The following is a 20,977-nucleotide window of genomic DNA, read 5'->3' as shown; positions in this document are numbered from 1 at the left end:
GAGAGATTTTAAAGTAGTAAGTTTCATTTGGCATGTTAACTAACATGGGAAGTATTGTCAAATGAATAATAAACCTTCCTAGGTTATATTGTATGAGAAAATATTATTAATATAGCTATTCTAGAAATTATATGGACTCCCTAACATTCTGGTATATCTGAAATGTTACCAGTCATAATTCTGGTTATTGTGACCAGGTTTCTTTATAGATTACAGTGTAATGTTGTTTAACCATGCTGTTAATTCTGTTGTCATTTATAGGCAGGTAATTGTTTTCTTCCGATGATTTTGCAAAATACTCTCTCTTCAAGGAGATTTACTGATTTCTAATAAATTTCAAACTATAGCACTGAAATAAACTGGGTAAGAAATGTTAAAGGTCTAATGAAAACTCTGATTAAAAGAATTAGTTACGTGGGACTGAGTAAACTGATGAATATGGTTACAATTTTTGATTTTGTCTGAAATACTACTGGCTTTTAACCTGTTTACCAGACATAAAGAAACTCTTCTCCTTAAACTAGTTATGATTCACATCAATTTGATAAATTATACCTATGTAAGCAGACTTAGAACAGTTATCTTTTCTCTCTATCTGATCTCTCAAGAGACTAAAATCTTTAAGGTCCCCAGTGGCTCTATGAGATAAATTAGGAAGATCGTCTCCTAACAGGTATAGGAACCTGAAGGTATTTTAAGGACTTCAAAAAGAAAAGAATCTACCTAAATCTGTTAGGCAGAAATCTATGACAAGCCCTTGACGGGGCTTTCCTGGCCTTAGCAAACCTTATTAACATTCTAGCTTAAAAGTCCTTATTAAAAGTTCCAACACAGCCAATTTAAAAGAGCCTATATGATCAAATAATCAGACTTAACTTGTAAACAAATTCACCTTGATTTGACTATATTTGATAAAAATGAGGGAACTTTAGAGAGAAAAAGATTATATTTTAGTGGATATTAAATTCTCGTGTTGTTAATTGAGGTCTATATTTAGTAAGACACTTCCCAGATCATTCCTTGCTGTCATGTTACATTGCTGCAAAGTTTAATTGAATTATTAAAAGGACACTGTATGTTTCTTTCTGAAGCTTAGTAATATATCCTTGGGTAAAGATCCAATGCCCCATGACATGCGGCCAGGGGATTATACATACTGGAACAGGCATGACATAAAAAACTGTCTCCAACATGAATGGAAGGACTCTATCAGGTACTCTTAACTAGACCATACACAGCAAAGCTGAAGGAAAGTGACTTTCAGATTCATTTCCAATCAGAAAGAGCCCCTGCAGTGCACTGGCCTATAGAGCACTGCTCACCTTAAAACAAGGCCCAAATGGAGAAAAAGCTACCAGGCCAGGATGAGAAGACGACGACATATGAGGTAGACAGCTGACCCAAGACACCAGACCAGGCCTGTATACCAATTACTTTGATAATTTCTCCTACCTTTGATTATGAACTACTCCAATTGTTAAGTTTATGGTAAATTACCTATGTCTAGTACTTCTGTGTTACCTTGGTGGGTTTCCCTACTCCAAGGTTCTAACTAGATAGCCCTCAGAAACGTTATTCTAAAAAGGAAATTATAGTTCTGTTTAGGCCACTGTTGATCTTACATGGTGGGAGACCTCACCTGGCCAATTAATACCTGCTCGAAGCCTGACCATAAATACCAACTTTCTCGTAAGATCACTCAAACTCAGTCAGAAACACAAGAAAAATTTTAACCCAAAAATATAACTTCTTGACTATTAAATTCTTAATCGTGACTTTATTAACGTTACTAGCTCTATTACCTATATCCTGTCTATTTTATAAGATTGTTTTCTCTTACATTTCCCAAAGTGTAGCTAGGCCTACAACAAGATTGATGATGGCAAATCATATTGAAGAAATACATAAAATTTATAACCCTGCATAAAATAATTATAACAGTGTGATTCTAGGTATGGGAATGAGCAACGAAGGGTAAACATTTCCTGGATCATAACAGACTAGTAAGACAGGCCATCCAGAGAACTTTTAGTATCAACAGGGCCTGATAAAAACACCTAACACCTTGAATGGCAGGTCAGAAGTTTCTTCAACCTGAACTAGGAATGAGCCTTCATAGCACCCTGGGACAAAATTGGTCATGAAATGTCTCTCAAAATATTGGTCGAATTTAGGACCAAGGGGGAGCACTGTGAATGAAAATACTACAATGTGAATGAAAACACGGCAACCATGTCAGTAAACAAAGAATGCTGAAACCAAGTCATCAGCAGCTGCCACCATCTCCCAGGGAGGACAGGCCTGTGCATCCAGCACCCTGCTCAGAGGCTCTTCCTCCCCTGCTCAGCCTAGGCAGCCACTCAGAATGGTGCCCTCTGAGGGGACTCAGAATAAGAAAGGACAGAATACTGGCCCTAGATAACTAGGTGCTTGTAAAAGGAATGAATTCAATGAGCCAAAATGTTTACTTCCTCCCATACAAAGAAAATCACTAAATTCTTGAACTTGAGATGCCTGGATTTCTTTAGATAACAAGCAATCTTTTATTCTTCCAACTCCCTGGTCTTTGTTGTAAAGTTCCTATATAATCCTAGCACCTCCCCTACTTCTTGGGAGCAGTCCCTCAGACAGATTTGAAGGCTGTCATCCCGCCTCGAGTCCTCCCGCCAAATAAAGCATAACTCTAAACTTTCAGGCTACACATTTCTTTCAGTCGACAAGTCCCAGAATAGACACAACTCATCAATTCTGTAATGGAACACACTGGATCAGGAACCAAAAGCATGTTCTAGTCCAGAAAAACTACGGGACCCTCTTTCTTCCTGTCATTATACAATCCCACCAGAACTCATTAATTTGCTGTCTGCTCATCTGGCAACCAAACTCAGAGAAGAGTCAACTCAGCAGAGTGCCGTGCTGGGGAGAACACCCCGCAGCAGCATGGCGGGCTGCCTGCCCTCCCGCACGCTCTGCTGACCCCTAGTGTCCTCCGTGGAGACCAGGCCAACAGAGCTGTTCCCAACAGCTGCAAAGTCCCACACATTAAATAAAAGCATTTTACTTTATACGATATGTTACGTATATAACCATCTCTGAAGACAGCTTTGCAAGAAGCCCAAATCTTCAACATTAATCTGCAAAGGCAAATGCTGCCCCCAAGGGAAAACAAATCTTAAAACGATGCTAAGGCCTCCAAAGTCCTCTCCAGGACCATCAATCAAACTGCCTGCAGGCCTGCAGTTGCAGGCGGCTACATATCCGTTTTTAAAGCAACCCCTTCCTGCCGTCAGGTGCTAAAATGTCCCTCTACGCCCTCCCATCTGAGGGTAAGAGCAGCCAATGCAGAACCTTGCAGGGAAGCACTGACAAGACTGGACACAGAGGATCAGAGCTAAACTAAGCCTTCTGATGACACGAGCTTGTCACTCTGTCATTTTACAGATGAAGCTATATAGAGAGAGGTGGGGTGATCTTGCTCAAAGTCACACAGCTAATAAGTGGCAAAGTCTGTAACCCAGCTACACCCTCCAGTGTGACGCCCCCGCTGGGACGCCCACAGGGTTCTCTCGTGCCTGCCGGACCAGTCCTTTACTGTCACTCATAACCCACCAGACGGTCTGAAACTAGCCTGCCTTTTCAGCCTCTTCTCCCTCTAGTTTCTCAGGAACAAGGCTGCTCGGGACACTGTGTGACTTCCGGCTCCCCAAACCCTCCGTGCTCAGGGTGGTCTTGCCTGTGCATCCAGCACCCTGCTCAGAGGCTCTTCCTCCCCTGCAGGAGGACGTTTCCAATCTCCGCAGGGACACCCCCTCAGGGAAGCCCTCTTTTCCCCCTCAACATGGCAGGTGTCCCAGGCCACATCCCGAGCTGCCCCATTAGGACTGCGGGTGCCCAGGTTTGCTAGTCAGACCAGCAGCCTCAGAGCCAGGGTTTATGCCCGGGTCACCCTGCAAACCTACTGCCCGCCACACAGCCCCCAGCCAGCAGGTCACCTGGAAGTCGCAGCAAGTGCCCCACCCAATCCCGAAGTCTCTTCATTTGCCAGCACCGCTGATGACTGTTCTCCAACCTTTGGTCAGTTTTGCACAAAACAGCAGCTTCCACTCTGAAGCAGGGGGTTTTCTCTTCTGCTCCCCATCCTTACTGGAAACGTCAAGGGAAACCAAAAGGCCTTTTCTCAACCCTTTTCTGATGACACCCTCCCACCCACAATATTCACATGCTCAAGAGCTTTGGGTCCACGTGGTTTTGTTTCCCATAAGCTAAGTGGCTCAAAACACTGCGGGATTCTTTCTCTTTTGAGAGTATTTGTTTGTACTGAGTTTATCGGCTTTAATCACTTTTTGTGTCTCCCTTCAGTGTCCCTAGCAGTTGTCACTTCTTACTCCCTTCAGCAGCCTCCCTCCCAACATCTAGTCTAGGAAGTCAGCTGTGATGAGGGGCCCGGAGGCAGTCACAGAAGATGGAACTAAGGCACAGAGAGGCGACATAATTTGCCTGAGAAGATCAGCTTCAAGCCCCAACACTGTGTGTCACGTCCCTCTGTTTAACTCTTATGCTAAACTAGTTAATTTTTTATAGATTATGGTTATAAACAGATGAGGTATCAAAATACATACAAGGACACACATCAACTCTATGATGTTCATTAACTCCACTATTTTGTTTCTATTTATTTTATTTCTGTTAAAAAAAATTAGGAACCTCTTCAGTCAATATAGCAAAATGTTACTGGGTTTTAAATCCAGAATTTAGAGGCGTAAGTGTATCATTAATCATAATTATTTGTATGCTCACAAAATGATTTGACAGTCTCTCTCCCCTCCCGCTACTCGCTACTGGCTCTCACCTGAGCTCCCAGACCACACATCGAACAGCCTTTCACTTTACTCACAGCTGAACTCATCAGTTTTCCCCCAGAACTCCCTCTGCAGCTTTCCCTCCTCAGAGCACAGCAGGACCATCACTTACCTCATTAATCCACCCAGAAACCTGGGCCTAACTCCAACCTACCTACACAGACATCATTCATCCTTTCCTTTTTACCATCTAAACATGCCTAAAGTCTGTTCGTTTTTTCCCAGTGACTGTCCCACTGACTGTCCCACCACTCAGGTGGAAGCCACCAACACTGCACACCTGGACTCACGAGTCTCCCAAGTGGCCCCACAGCCGCTCCCCATACTAGACACAAATGGGATAATGTCACTCCCGTGCTTTTATGACTCTTTTCAAACCTACTGTTCTTAGAAGAAACTCCAAGTTTTTCACCTGGTGAAGGTGTTTGCCATGAAACTTTGAGCTCAGGAACGGCAGGACCCCCCTCCTTCTTGGCCCACCTCTTTCCCCAAGGCCCAGCCCTCTCCCCCTCAGCCCCGCCCTCCGGCACAGCGCTGGCACAGGAGGATCTGCTGAGCTACACCAGCCTGTATTCTAACCCTGGTCTTGAGTTCTTAGCAAAATGCTTCACTTATCCATACAAATCCGAGGTAGAATAGAAAGATTTTAGATGTTGAGCTAGACTTTTGATTTGGGGATTTTGCACTAGCAACCTGCAAGTACATGTTCTAATGATTCTGTCTTCTTAAAATCCCACCCAGGTTTTATTAGTATTTGTGGAATGTCTTCGGAGTAAAAGGGACTGTACTTTAACAGACTATATGTTTTATAACATGAACAACCAAGACAGGGTCACAAATGGAATCGCCACACAAGTGACAGAAGACAGGTGAGAGGCACAAAGCAACAGGTATCAAAGATGGTAAGAGCAAAGTTGTTTCGCAAACCCCCCCAAAATTCCTGAAAGAACCAAAAATTCTGAATTTTGAAAGTAAAAGGCTATCATATATAGAAATAAAATAAATGATCCTCTTCATCAGTGTTTCAAGATCTGACTCCAGATATTTTAGCAGGCCATACTGAATCCTAGCACAGAAAAATCAGATGGACTAGTGGTGAGTAAGTTCCAGGAAAACGGCAGTAATTCCTTCACTTGTGTAAAGACATACACTCACCTGCCGAAGGTGAATGTAGAACGCATTCTGGAGAAATTTGGAAGCTTCCAGGGTCCGCTTCTAAATGGCAAGGACACGGACAGCTTGGGAGCATGCTTCTAACTCAGTCACCGGCATTCTTACACTGCAGGTGGATATGGAGGCCCTCAGTCGAGAGCAGAGGTGTTCCTGTCGTGTTTCCCAGGCTACGCCTCGGGGACTCAGTGCCCTGCAGCATCCCGGCCCCAGGCGAGGACACGCAGCGTGGCCCACCCAAGCAGGAGGGGCACTGTGCTTGAGAAATCCCATCCCCGATGGGGGCAAGAGGGGCTGGTGGGGTTGAGTGAACCTATAAATGCCCACAGATATATGCCTGCATTCATTCAAGTGATACAAGCAACAGTAGCAGGCTATTTAACAAAATTTCAATTTTCAGTGGAAATTTTGCCATTCCTTTCCACTTCTCCTCTGCACTCTGAGACAGGCTTAGGCTCTCTCACACCTGCAACTCTGAAGCCATAGTTGTGAAGTCATTTTAATTTGCTGCAAGTGTCCTCGCTCCCCGTGTCACTGTGTCTGTCCTCTCTTAACACAGTCCACAGTCGGATATCTTCCTGGATCTCTACCTGAGTTCCTTTCTCCTCCTCCTCAGATCCTGAGATAAAGGACAAGTGAAGACCCATGACCAGAAAAGGCACTGTGGACTTGACCGAAGTCCATAGTGACCCCCTAGGTGAGTGCTGCCCACCCCTTACCTTCGATTCTCAAGGTTCTGCCCAGGGTGACATCCAGCCCAGAGAGGTGGCCCAATTAAAAGCTATGTGGCTTGGGCACGGGGACAGGTGCAGGAGCTGGTTCCGGGGCCAGGCCCCTCCCCACGTCTGCTCCCCTCTCCCCCGAAGCCCCGCTGCCAAGCACTCAGTCTCCGTGATCTGATGTCCTTCTCTTCTACTCTACTCCAAACCCTTTTCCTTTTCCTTTTTTCCCTAATTATCCCCAGCTGGAGTGATTTTTCAATCGCAGTATCTAAAAAATTTCCTGCAGCCGAAAATGAGGTCTCCAGATATCAATGCCCATATGCTGGCTCCTGAAGAGAGCCGCTGGCTAGGGGGACCCTCACCAACACTCACGGGGCATCAGACATGTTCCAGGGTCGGCCACCCCCAACAAGAGTTTGCTGTGATCCTTATGCCCGCACAGCATCCCTGCTCACAAAATTATAGTTGGCCCACTTATCGGTTATTAAGAAGCAAAAATACAAAATTGCTCATGTTTCTTACTAAAATTATCTATAAAGCGGAAAAGGGAATTGTAATTGTAATAGAAAAGAACAATTTTGACCCCATGTTAGGTCTGTCCCTTTGGCTTTAACCCTGTGCCCTCTTTTCTAGTCTCAGACTTGCTATCTCGGCACCATTTGTAAAAGAAAGTTGCCTTTAGACTGAAATATCCAGGACAGCCTCTTCTCCTGGCCGTGATCTTGAAGGATGCTAACTAATCTGCACTTATGTAGAGATGGCAAGTTGCAAAATAGAGAATAACTTTGTTTTATTTTTGGAGGTTTTACAGGGGCAACATGATTTGATCCACATGGACAGCTGCAAGAACAGCGGATTCAAAGGACAAGCAATTCATACAACAAGAAGTTTCCAACAACCAACTGCAGTCCCGCTCCTTTTTAGTATAAAAGGAGACTCAATTCTGACTTGGGGAAGATGGTTCTCCAGGACATCAGTCTGCCATTTTCTGGGTCTGCCAGCTTTGCAAATAAAGTCACTATTCCTTGCTCCAACACCTCATCTCCCAGTTTATTGGCCTGTCATTTGGTGAGCAGAATGAGTTTGGACTCGGTAACAAAATGACTGCATTGGAGGTAGTATGTCTCCACTGTTTCCTCGTTTCCAATATGTAACATGCACATTATTTATGATCTAGTGCAAATAATTCATCAAAGACAACCACAAAAAGAAACTATACTCACCTAGCTATCAACACTGAAGTCAAAACCTGTCAATTTTATATGCTGTTTAAGAACACAACCGAAAAACCTAACATAGGGAGTCGATTCCACAGAAATAAAATTATTTCTACTCCTTCAAAACTTTTTCTTTTCTTTTCTATTTTATTTTGTTTTGCTTATTGAAAAGAAAATAAAAGTCAAATCATTTTATTTCACGCCTTTTTGTTATAGTTGCATACTTTAAATACTACAAAAAGACTTAAATTGCAATAAAAAATTGTTCATATATTAGTATACAGATATATACACAATCAATGGCGATTAGGAAAGGAATGGACATTTACTAAAATTCCACTGCAATCCAGTCTTTTACAAGCATAACATGGAATATAAGCTCTATTATCCAGGGAGCCTCACCCACATTCTCACTACTGAGTCCCTTAGTAATCAACCACTAAGTCACCAGCATAGAACCATGTGATCAGTATTTTAGGAATAAATGAGGGAATTAGCTCATTCAATTCTAAAACAAAAACCCTAAAATAAATACTGAACTTATTTACAGATAAAGAAAATTTGTCCCCAAAAAAGTAAAGTTTCTTCCTCAAGGTCACAAAGCTAATAACTGGTAAAGGTAAGATTTGAACTAATCTGCCTGATTCTAAAAACTAAGTTGGAAATCCCATTCGACTGGGGAGTGTCCAGCTGCACAGCCTATCACCCTATCTTTGTTCAGAGCTGGCCTTAGACAGCCTGAGACAGCACCCCATTCCTGTGGAACTCGAGGGCAAATGATAACAATAAGGATTTTATATCCAGCAGTTTCTTAGGTCTCATGTATATAAAGTGTCAGCAGGTCAGCAGAAAATCTCTGGGAAACATGAGTGGGTCCAGACCTTTTTACTGATTAGAAACTCAATCTATCAGGATAGAGTGACCTTCCCATGAGAGGCCACATGGACATAAACTAAAGGCAGCTGAACAATGGAAACTAGCAAGACCCCGGAACTCAAGCAAGGATCCCTGCCATCCCCCACCCAGTTGCCTCTTCATCCGCGTGGACATGAAGACAGAAGACCCGGGTTCTTGTCCAAGTTACACTATCATGGATTCTCACCCATAAAAAGGTACGACTCTATGCTGTCGTAAGTCCTTTCCAACTCAAATATGATGACACCAATATCTCAGCAGAATATCTATGTCTCCACTTCCCCTCTTCTAATAGGAGACTATTTCTGTGGACACAAAGCAGAAATCCAATTTAAAAAACCATGCAAGAAGCCAGGCGAATTTCTGCTTAAGAGACTTTGCTCTCACGCTCAGTGAATGAAAACTCAGAAAAAGTGGTCCTTCTCCCTCAGCAAATGGGAGGTAGCCTGATTGTGTGTGTGTGTGTGTGTGTGTGTGTGTGTGTGTGTGTGTGTGTAAATCAAATATAATCATGTCTGGGACGTGTACAGATTATTTTTAATTTCACTGTAATTTCATGGGGATGAGCCAACATTTAAAGTAATTTGAATGTAGTGTTCTGAGACAGACTCAGTCTCTTTTGGTGGAGGAGGTGAAAGGGGAGAGTAAAGGAGGAAAGAGGTAAATGAAGCAAAGAAGTAAGAATACTGCTAGGGAAAGGCAAGACGTTAATTTTGTTCCTCATTGCATCACATACAAATTAGGGACTGGCTTTCCCCCGATGTCTTATGGAGCACTGAGTTGCAGAAGAAGAGGCGACAGCCCATTTCTCACTGAGATTGTGACTGTACGTGGCATCTTATAGACACAAATCATTTACCCTGATCAAACACTCTAGCAGCAGGCTGTAATTCTCCTGTTTTGAGAGACAAGAAAACAGGAGTTCAAAGCGGGTAGATAACTTGACAAAAGTCAGAGGACCAGTAAACAAGAGAGGATGAATTCAAACTCAGATCTGAATGTAGAGTCTCATCTTCCCACTCCCAGGGCTGGAAAATCCTTAACACACAGGCTCCCCAGCTCCCCTGCAGTGTTCCTGGCGCCAAGCATTTCCCATGGTAATGGTCTCCAGTTCTCACAGACACAGCGCTCTGTGCAGCCAATGACCTTGATCAGACCTTGGTCATCTACCTGCCATGCCCACCAGGCTTCACCATACAGGCAGGAAAGCTGGCTTTCAAGTGCATACAAAGCCACCCTTGGTCTAACCTGGGCTCTTCTGCGGCTTCTCCAGCCTAAAGGCAGCCATGAAAGTGCTCACAGTTTGTACGTGAGCCACACTACCTCTCTCCATCTGTGTCCCCACCTATACTACTTAGCTATGAACATTTTGAGAATCTTGGAAAAAATTTTAAAAAACAGAAAAGAGGATTCTGGAACAAGTACTTAATACTTACAATTTTAAATGACAAGTTACAAAGTGAGTATTGACAAACCGAATCTTCCTTTCTAAATGTCAGTTTTAAGCATTTAAAAATATAATAGCAAAAAATTCTCACTTACAAAATTAACAAAAACACAAACAATAATCTGGAATAAATTCAAAAATAATGCCCATATTCTAAATGGAGAAACTTCAGGACTGTATTGAGGGTTAAAGTAAGAGGTATGAATGTAGAGACATAAACATATTGCATGGAGAAAAGCAGTTTTGTAAAGATGTAAGTTCTCCTAAGAATAATTCAAAACTTACTAAAAAATCCCATGAAAATTCCAATCTGATTTTTTTAACTTGAACAAAATATTTTGGAATTCTTCAGGAAAAATAAAGTCATAATACTTGACAAGAAAATTTGGGATGGAAGAAAAGAATCAAAAAAAAATCAGACTGCCAGTTATTAAATAAATTTTTACAATATGTAAGATATGGTGCTGGAGTAAGGAAAGGAGATTGACAGAAGGGAACCATGAGCTCAAAAAGAGACTCTAGTGTATGTAAGTATTTCGTACAGGTGGGATTTCAAATCAAAGAGAAAATTATGAATTCAATAATTGTCCTGGGACAGAGAATCACCTGGAAAGAATAAATTCCATTCCTGTCATAATGACCACAAGATAAATTGCAGATAGTGATGTAAATATTAAAAAGTACTAGTAACAGCAAATACAACTCTTTGCTCTTATTAACTCAACTTCTCCTCACTATAACATGTACTATTATAATCTCCATCTTAGAGATTAAAAAAACCTACAGAAGAGATTTATTCCATTATAAGAGAGTATTTCTAAGAATAATGTCAAAGATAAAACCCATAAGGAAGACATTTACTATCCTAAGAATAGTTTGAGCCACAACAAAAATCAGAAAACTTCCTGAACAAAATGAAAGGAAAGAAATGACAAGAAAAAGCTCTGTGATACATGTTGATGAATTCACGAAGTTAATTTTCATAACATACAAAAAGCTGTCACAAAGCAACAAGAAGCTCCCTCACTTAAATGTGGGCAAAGGACAAAAGGAATCATTCATTTTAAAAAGTCAAGTGGCTAATGAGTGAAAAATGCTCAAAACTTCACTGGTCATCAAATGCAAACAAAAACAATGAAAAAGCACTTTTGCTTATCATATTGGCAAATATTTTTAAGATATTCTAGCTAGTGTCCATCTGTGGGAGAACAAATCATGAGCGACTTTTTCAGAGGATGACATATCAATGGATTTGTAAGCTCTGAAAAACGTACATACACACTGACTCAACTCCACTTCTAGGAATCGTTTCCTTTAGGAAAAAAAAATCAGTCCAAAAAGATGTACCCATCAGGGCATTTACACAGCACTGTTTACAAAGGTGGGAAGAAAAACTGAAGTGAAATCATATCCAGCAGTAGAGAATTGGTTATATAAGTAATTGTGCATTTTTTCATTCCCCAATGGAGAAGGAATTTCTAGTCACTTGAAAGGAGTCTGTGATGAATGTAAATGTCACATCTAGGGACTAAATTTCCAGAAGCCTTAACTAATGGAATACACATACAAGATCACAGGATGGTCTGTACAAGAAGGATGCAACTCAAACATTCTTTCTGACAGTGGAAAATGGAGAAAACTTAACTGTCCACCATCAAGACAATGATGCGGTAAATCAAGGCGAGCTGCGGGCACTGAGGGAGCTGGCGTTTCGCTTTGGTCCAGGGCTTTGTCCACAGCACTCTCCCACCAAATGTGTCCGTGGACAAGAGACGACACCCGCACATCAGGAGACCCCTCCAATCTATCTGAAAGGACCGGGTGAGTCTGGAGCGGGAGGACGTCCATGATATACCCCTGAGTGAATAAAGCGAGCTGCAGAAAAAACATATAGTATGGTCTCATTTTTAAATAAAGCATATATACACACACCTATACATTGATTTCTCATATGTGTATATATATGTATCTCATAGGCCTAAAGGTCATGAAATATATATACCAAATTTTCAACAGCTTTTACTCTCAGGAAATAATGGGAAGGGAGTTAGGGGCCTTCCTGTACCACCACAGTTCTCTTTTCAGTATTTCAGTTAAGTATACTTGGAATTTAAAAGTTTATTTAAGTCCGAAGTAAAATGGACGATGCCTCCATAAGACAGAATGCTACACTGGTCTTTAAAAATCATGCCAGGGGAGATAGAATATTGTAGAAAAACATGTAATAAGCCGAATGGAAAATGGAGGTCTCCGAACAGTAAACAGGGACGGAGTGCTCACTGGTTTTTATGACAGAGATGATACACACTGACGAAAAGAACAGAAAATGAATGTTAAATTGTTAATTATTATCTCTGAGTAGCGGGACCAGGATAGAATCTTTTGCCCCTTTTTCCAGACATATTATATTAAATGCACATTAGTTTTCATCTGAAAATAGCATTTTGAGACGTGTAGTACCACGCAGTGGGGAATAATACATGAATACTTACAGAGACAAGTAACTAGGAGACACCGCAGCAGCGCCACACAATGTAAAACGGGCAATCCTGATTAACACCGCTCAGTTACATAAGGATCCACAAAGTGAGAGCACCTGCTGTAACAGGGCGTGGCCCCCTTCTATTTGTCAGTTGTGTCTTCAGGGCTGAGGCAGTTCTGAGCACGGCCAGTGTCAATTCCGGTGTCTGGATGGATGCTACTGGAGGTGAGGGCACCTGCAAGCAGAAAGGAAGAACAGAAACCATCCTCTGCCTTTTCTGTCTTGTTTCTTTGTTACTTTAAAAGAGAGGCATAAATAAGATAAACTGTGTATCTCCCCTACTGAAATTTCAGTAATGAAACCGTTTTTAAAGGCTTCAGAGCTTATATTCTGTCTATAACTGTCTTTTCAACAAAGCATCATATTTATTAAATGTTAATTGACTCAGTTAATTAACTCCCTGTTGAAACATTCAAGTAAAGAACATGAAAGGCCTTACGTAAAAGAACCACACCTGCAGTGACTAGCTCAGCCGTCTTGACGGCAATGCAGTCAGCCCCCACCATCCCGTGGCCCTGAGCTCCTGATGCTGGTAAGAGAGCACGCTGCCGCCTCAGATGGAGAGATACTGTGAAAGCATTTTTTGAACTCTACAGTACTGACAAAACATAACTGACAAATCCCAGGCTTCTTTGAAGCTGTCATTTTCGGTTTCTGGCCAACCCCAGTCAATGAGCAGAACCACCCCATTCCCGAGTCATGGGACTCACGTGGGAAGAAATTTTGTAGAAATTTCCAGGTACAGAATGTAACCAACTATATGTAGAACTCTGACAAAAGAAAAGATGAAATACTCTGATGTTGAAGACACTCAAAATATTCTCCTAAGCCTTAGTAGCTGGAAAGGCTGGGCTTCTCCTCAGCCACTTATTTATTTCACAGCCAGCGAGCATCTCCCACAAACCCTGTTTCCCTGTGTCTGCTGGGAGCCTCAGGCACACTCTTGCTGTCGATCTTATAAGTCACAGGGCAGACGCGTGTCTCTCATGCCTGCCACCCCCACACAGGCTCGCCTCCTAGCCTCACTGTCTGAACTTGGCCCCATTTTCTCACCTGTTTATTTGGTATCTGTTCTTCTGTAAGCTGCATGAAATGCTTTTTGGAACAAGTCAGAAGAATGAGTGGGTAGAGAAATGGACAGTTGGACAGGTGAGAGGCACAAAGCAACAGGTCTCAAAGATGGTAAGAGCAAAGTTGTTTCGCCAACCCCCCCAAAATTCCTGAAAGAACTAAAAATTCTGAATTTTGAAAGTAAAAGGCTATCATATATAGAAATAAAATAAATGATCCTCTTCATCAGTGTTTCAAGATCTGACTCCAGATATTTTAGCAGGCCATACTGAATCCTAGCACAGAAAAATCAGATGGACTAGTGGTGAGTAAGTTCCAGGAAAACGGCAGTAATTCCTCCACTTGTGTAAAGACATACACTCACCTGCCGAAGGTGAATGTAGAACGCATTCTGGAGAAATTTGGAAGCTTCCATTGTCCGCTTCTGAATGGCAAGGACACGGACAGCTTGGGAGCATGCTTCTAACTCAGTCACCGGCATTCTTACACTGCAGGGGGAAAAGGAGGCCCTCATTCGAGAGCAGAGGTGTTCCTGTCGTGTCTCCCAAGCCACGCCTCGGGGACTCAGTGCCCTGCAGCAGCCCGGCCCCAGGCGAGGACACGCAGCGTGGCCCACCCAAGCAGGAGGGGCACTGTGCTTGAGAAATCCCATCCCCGATGGGGGCAAGAGGGGCTGGTGGGGTTGAGTGAACCTATAAATGCCCACAGAAATATGCCTGCATTCATTCAAGTGATACAAGCAACAGTAGCAGGCTATTTAACAAAATTTCAATTTTCAGTGGAAATTTTGCCATTCCTTTCCACTTGTCCCCTGCACTCTGAGACAGGCTTAGGCTCTCTCACACCTGCAACTCTGAAGCCATAGTTGTGAAGTCATTTTAATTTGCTGCAAGTGTCCTCGCTCCCCGTGTCACTGTGTCTGTCCTCTCTTAACACAGTCCACAGTCGGATATCTTCCTGGATCTCTACCTGAGTTCCTTTCTCCTCCTCCTCAGATCCTGAGATAAAGGACAAGTGAAGACCCATGACCAGAAAAGGCACTGTGGACTTGACCGAAGTCCATAGTGACCCCCTAGGTGAGTGCTGCCCACCCCTTACCTTCGATTCTCAAGGTTCTGCCCAGGGTGACATCCAGCCCAGAGAGGTGGCCCAATTAAGAGCTATGTGGCTTGGGCACGGGGACAGGTGCAGGAGCTGGTTCCGGGGCCAGGCCCCTCCCCACGTCTGCTCCCCTCTCCCCCGAAGCCCCGCTGCCAAGCACTCAGTCTCCGTGATCTGATGTCCTTCTCTTCTACTCTACTCCAAACCCTTTTCCTTTTCCTTTTTTCCCTAATTATCCCCAGCTGGAGTGATTTTTCAATCGCAGTATCTAAAAAATTTCCTGCAGCCGAAAATGAGGTCTCCAGATATCAATGCCCATATGCTGGCTCCTGAAGAGAGCCGCTGGCTAGGGGGACCCTCACCAACACTCACGGGGCATCAGACATGTTCCAGGGTCGGCCACCCCCAACAAGAGTTTGCTGTGATCCCTATGCCCGCACAGCATCCCTGCTCACAAAAATATAGTTGGCCCACTTATCGGTTATTAAGAAGCAAAAATACAAAATTGCTCATGTTTCTTACTAAAATTATCTATAAAGCAGAAAAGGGAATTGTAATTGTAATAGAAAAGAACAATTTTGACCCCATGTTAGGTCTGTCCCTTTGGCTTTAACCCTGTGCCCTCTTTTCTAGTCTCAGACTTGCTATCTCGGCACCATTTGTAAAAGAAAGTTGCCTTTAGACTGAAATATCCAGGACAGCCTCTTCTCCTGGCCGTGATCTTGAAGGATGCTAACTAATCTGCACTTATGTAGAGATGGCAAGTTGCAAAATAGAGAATAACTTTGTTTTATTTTTGGAGGTTTTACAGGGGCAACATGATTTGATCCACATGGACAGCTGCAAGAACAGCGGATTCAAAGGACAAGCAATTCATACAACAAGAAGTTTCCAACAACCAACTGCAGTCCCGCTCCTTTTTAGTATAAAAGGAGACTCAATTCTGACTTGGGGAAGATGGTTCTCCAGGACATCAGTCTGCCATTTTCTGGGTCTGCCAGCTTTGCAAATAAAGTCACTATTCCTTGCTCCAACACCTCATCTCCCAGTTTATTGGCCTGTCATTTGGTGAGCAGAATGAGTTTGGACTCGGTAACAAAATGACTGCATTGGAGGTAGTATGTCTCCACTGTTTCCTCGTTTCCAATATGTAACATGCACATTATTTATGATCTAGTGCAAATAATTCATCAAAGACAACCACAAAAAGAAACTATACTCACCTAGCTATCAACACTGAAGTCAAAACCTGTCAATTTTATATGCTGTTTAAGAACACAACCGAAAAACCTAACATAGGGAGTCGATTCCACAGAAATAAAATTATTTCTACTCCTTCAAAACTTTTTCTTTTCTTTTCTATTTTATTTTGTTTTGCTTATTGAAAAGAAAATAAAAGTCAAATCATTTTATTTCACGCCTTTTTGTTATAGTTGCATACTTTAAATACTACAAAAAGACTTAAATTGCAATAAAAAATTGTTCATATATTAGTATACAGATATATACACAATCAATGGCGATTAGGAAAGGAATGGACATTTACTAAAATTCCACTGCAATCCAGTCTTTTACAAGCATAACATGGAATATAAGCTCTATTATCCAGGGAGCCTCACCCACATTCTCACTACTGAGTCCCTTAGTAATCAACCACTAAGTCACCAGCATAGAACCATGTGATCAGTATTTTAGGAATAAATGAGGGAATTAGCTCATTCAATTCTAAAACAAAAACCCTAAAATAAATACTGAACTTATTTACAGATAAAGAAAATTTGTCCCCAAAAAAGTAAAGTTTCTTCCTCAAGGTCACAAAGCTAATAACTGGTAAAGGTAAGATTTGAACTAATCTGCCTGATTCTAAAAACTAAGTTGGAAATCCCATTCGACTGGGGAGTGTCCAGCTGCACAGCCTATCACCCTATCTTTGTTCAGAGCTGGCCTTAGACAGCCTGAGACAGCACCCCATTCCTGTGGAACTCGAGGGCAAATGATAACAATAAGGATTTTATATCCAGCAGTTTCTTAGGTCTCATGTATATAAAGTGTCAGCAGGTCAGCAGAAAATCTCTGGGAAACATGAGTGGGTCCAGACCTTTTTACTGATTAGAAACTCAATCTATCAGGATAGAGTGACCTTCCCATGAGAGGCCACATGGACATAAACTAAAGGCAGCTGAACAATGGAAACTAGCAAGACCCCGGAACTCAAGCAAGGATCCCTGCCATCCCCCACCCAGTTGCCTCTTCATCCGCGTGGACATGAAGACAGAAGACCCGGGTTCTTGTCCAAGTTACACTATCATGGATTCTCACCCATAAAAAGGTACGACTCTATGCTGTCGTAAGTCCTTTCCAACTCAAATATGATGACACCAATATCTCAGCAGAATATCTATGTCTCCACTTCCCCTCTTCTAATAGGAGACTATTTCTGTGGACACAAAGCAGAAATCCAATTTAAAAAACCATGCAAGAAGCCAGGCGAATTTCTGCTTAAGAGACTTTGCTCTCACGCTCAGTGAATGAAAACTCAGAAAAAGTGGTCCTTCTCCCTCAGCAAATGGGAGGTAGCCTGATTGTGTGTGTGTGTGTGTGTGTGTGTGTGTGTGTGTGTGTGTGTGTGTGTGTAAATCAAATATAATCATGTCTGGGACGTGTACAGATTATTTTTAATTTCACTGTAATTTCATGGGGATGAGCCAACATTTAAAGTAATTTGAATGTAGTGTTCTGAGACAGACTCAGTCTCTTTTGGTGGAGGAGGTGAAAGGGGAGAGTAAAGGAGGAAAGAGGTAAATGAAGCAAAGAAGTAAGAATACTGCTAGGGAAAGGCAAGACGTTAATTTTGTTCCTCATTGCATCACATACAAATTAGGGACTGGCTTTCCCCCGATGTCTTATCGAGCACTGAGTTGCAGAAGAAGAGGCGACAGCCCATTTCTCACTGAGATTGTGACTGTACGTGGCATCTTATAGACACAAATCATTTACCCTGATCAAACACTCTAGCAGCAGGCTGTAATTCTCCTGTTTTGAGAGACAAGAAAACAGGAGTTCAAAGCGGGTAGATAACTTGACAAAAGTCAGAGGACCAGTAAACAAGAGAGGATGAATTCAAACTCAGATCTGAATGTAGAGTCTCATCTTCCCACTCCCAGGGCTGGAAAATCCTTAACACACAGGCTCCCCAGCTCCCCTGCAGTGTTCCTGGCGCCAAGCATTTCCCATGGTAATGGTCTCCAGTTCTCACAGACACAGCGCTCTGTGCAGCCAATGACCTTGATCAGACCTTGATCAGACCTTGGTCATCTACCTGCCATGCCCACCAGGCTTCACCATACAGGCAGGAAAGCTGGCTTTCAAGTGCATACAAAGCCACCCTTGGTCTAACCTGGGCTCTTCTGCGGCTTCTCCAGCCTAAAGGCAGCCATGAAAGTGCTCACAGTTTGTACGTGAGCCACACTACCTCTCTCCATCTGTGTCCCCACCTATACTACTTAGCTATGAACATTTTGAGAATCTTGGAAAAAATTTTAAAAAACAGAAAAGAGGATTCTGGAACAAGTACTTAATACTTACAATTTTAAATGACAAGTTACAAAGTGAGTATTGACAAACCGAATCTTCCTTTCTAAATGTCAGTTTTAAGCATTTAAAAATATAATAGCAAAAAATTCTCACTTACAAAATTAACAAAAACACAAACAATAATCTGGAATAAATTCAAAAATAATGCCCATATTCTAAATGGAGAAACTTCAGGACTGTATTGAGGGTTAAAGTAAGAGGTATGAATGTAGAGACATAAACATATTGCATGGAGAAAAGCAGTTTTGTAAAGATGTAAGTTCTCCTAAGAATAATTCAAAACTTACTAAAAAATCCCATGAAAATTCCAATCTGATTTTTTTAACTTGAACAAAATATTTTGGAATTCTTCAGGAAAAATAAAGTCATAATACTTGACAAGAAAATTTGGGATGGAAGAAAAGAATCAAAAAAAAATCAGACTGCCAGTTATTAAATAAATTTTTACAATATGTAAGATATGGTGCTGGAGTAAGGAAAGGAGATTGACAGAAGGGAACCATGAGCTCAAAAAGAGACTCTAGTGTATGTAAGTATTTCGTACAGGTGGGATTTCAAATCAAAGAGAAAATTATGAATTCAATAATTGTCCTGGGACAGAGAATCACCTGGAAAGAATAAATTCCATTCCTGTCATAATGACCACAAGATAAATTGCAGATAGTGATGTAAATATTAAAAAGTACTAGTAACAGCAAATACAACTCTTTGCTCTTATTAACTCAACTTCTCCTCACTATAACATGTACTATTATAATCTCCATCTTAGAGATTAAAAAAACCTACAGAAGAGATTTATTCCATTATAAGAGAGTATTTCTAAGAATAATGTCAAAGATAAAACCCATAAGGAAGACATTTACTATCCTAAGAATAGTTTGAGCCACAACAAAAATCAGAAAACTTCCTGAACAAAATGAAAGGAAAGAAATGACAAGAAAAAGCTCTGTGATACATGTTGATGAATTCACGAAGTTAATTTTCATAACATACAAAAAGCTGTCACAAAGCAACAAGAAGCTCCCTCACTTAAATGTGGGCAAAGGACAAAAGGAATCATTCATTTTAAAAAGTCAAGTGGCTAATGAGTGAAAAATGCTCAAAACTTCACTGGTCATCAAATGCAAACAAAAACAATGAAAAAGCACTTTTGCTTATCATATTGGCAAATATTTTTAAGATATTCTAGCTAGTGTCCATCTGTGGGAGAACAAATCATGAGCGACTTTTTCAGAGGATGACATATCAATGGATTTGTAAGCTCTGAAAAACGTACATACACACTGACTCAACTCCACTTCTAGGAATCGTTTCCTTTAGGAAAAAAAAATCAGTCCAAAAAGATGTACCCATCAGGGCATTTACACAGCACTGTTTACAAAGGTGGGAAGAAAAACTGAAGTGAAATCATATCCAGCAGTAGAGAATTGGTTATATAAGTAATTGTGCATTTTTTCATTCCCCAATGGAGAAGGAATTTCTAGTCACTTGAAAGGAGTCTGTGATGAATGTAAATGTCACATCTAGGGACTAAATTTCCAGAAGCCTTAACTAATGGAATACACATACAAGATCACAGGATGGTCTGTACAAGAAGGATGCAACTCAAACATTCTTTCTGACAGTGGAAAATGGAGAAAACTTAACTGTCCACCATCAAGACAATGATGCGGTAAATCAAGGCGAGCTGCGGGCACTGAGGGAGCTGGCGTTTCGCTTTGGTCCAGGGCTTTGTCCACAGCACTCTCCCACCAAATGTGTCCGTGGACAAGAGACGACACCCGCACATCAGGAGACCCCTCCAATCTATCTGAAAGGACCGGGTGAGTCTGGAGCGGGAGGACGTCCATGATATACCCCTGAGTGAATAAAGCGAGCTGCAGAAAAAACATATAGTATGGTCTCATTTTTAAATAAAGCATATATACACACACCTATACATTGATTTCTCATATGTGTATATATATGTATCTCATAGGCCTAAAGGTCATGAAATATATATACCAAATTTTCAACAGCTTTTACTCTCAGGAAATAATGGGAAGGGAGTTAGGGGCCTTCCTGTACCACCACAGTTCTCTTTTCAGTATTTCAGTTAAGTATACTTGGAATTTAAAAGTTTATTTAAGTCCGAAGTAAAATGGACGATGCCTCCATAAGACAGAATGCTACACTGGTCTTTAAAAATCATGCCAGGGGAGATAGAATATTGTAGAAAAACATGTAATAAGCCGAATGGAAAATGGAGGTCTCCGAACAGTAAACAGGGACGGAGTGCTCACTGGTTTTTATGACAGAGATGATACACACTGACGAAAAGAACAGAAAATGAATGTTAA

General features: G+C 41.7%; 1 pseudogene; it reads right to left on the bottom strand.

Annotated features, from left to right (window-relative positions):
- The window catches only part of LOC141579009 (trafficking protein particle complex subunit 9 pseudogene), a 168,473-nt pseudogene that overhangs the window by 53,797 nt on the left and 93,699 nt on the right, over window positions 1–20,977 (bottom strand).

The sequence above is a fragment of the Camelus bactrianus genome, chromosome 11 (assembly GCF_048773025.1).
Source record: "Camelus bactrianus isolate YW-2024 breed Bactrian camel chromosome 11, ASM4877302v1, whole genome shotgun sequence".
In the NCBI taxonomy this organism is placed as follows: Eukaryota; Metazoa; Chordata; class Mammalia; order Artiodactyla; family Camelidae; genus Camelus; species Camelus bactrianus.
Note: the sequence above shows the minus strand (reverse complement) of the source record. Positions and strands in the feature narration are given on the sequence as shown.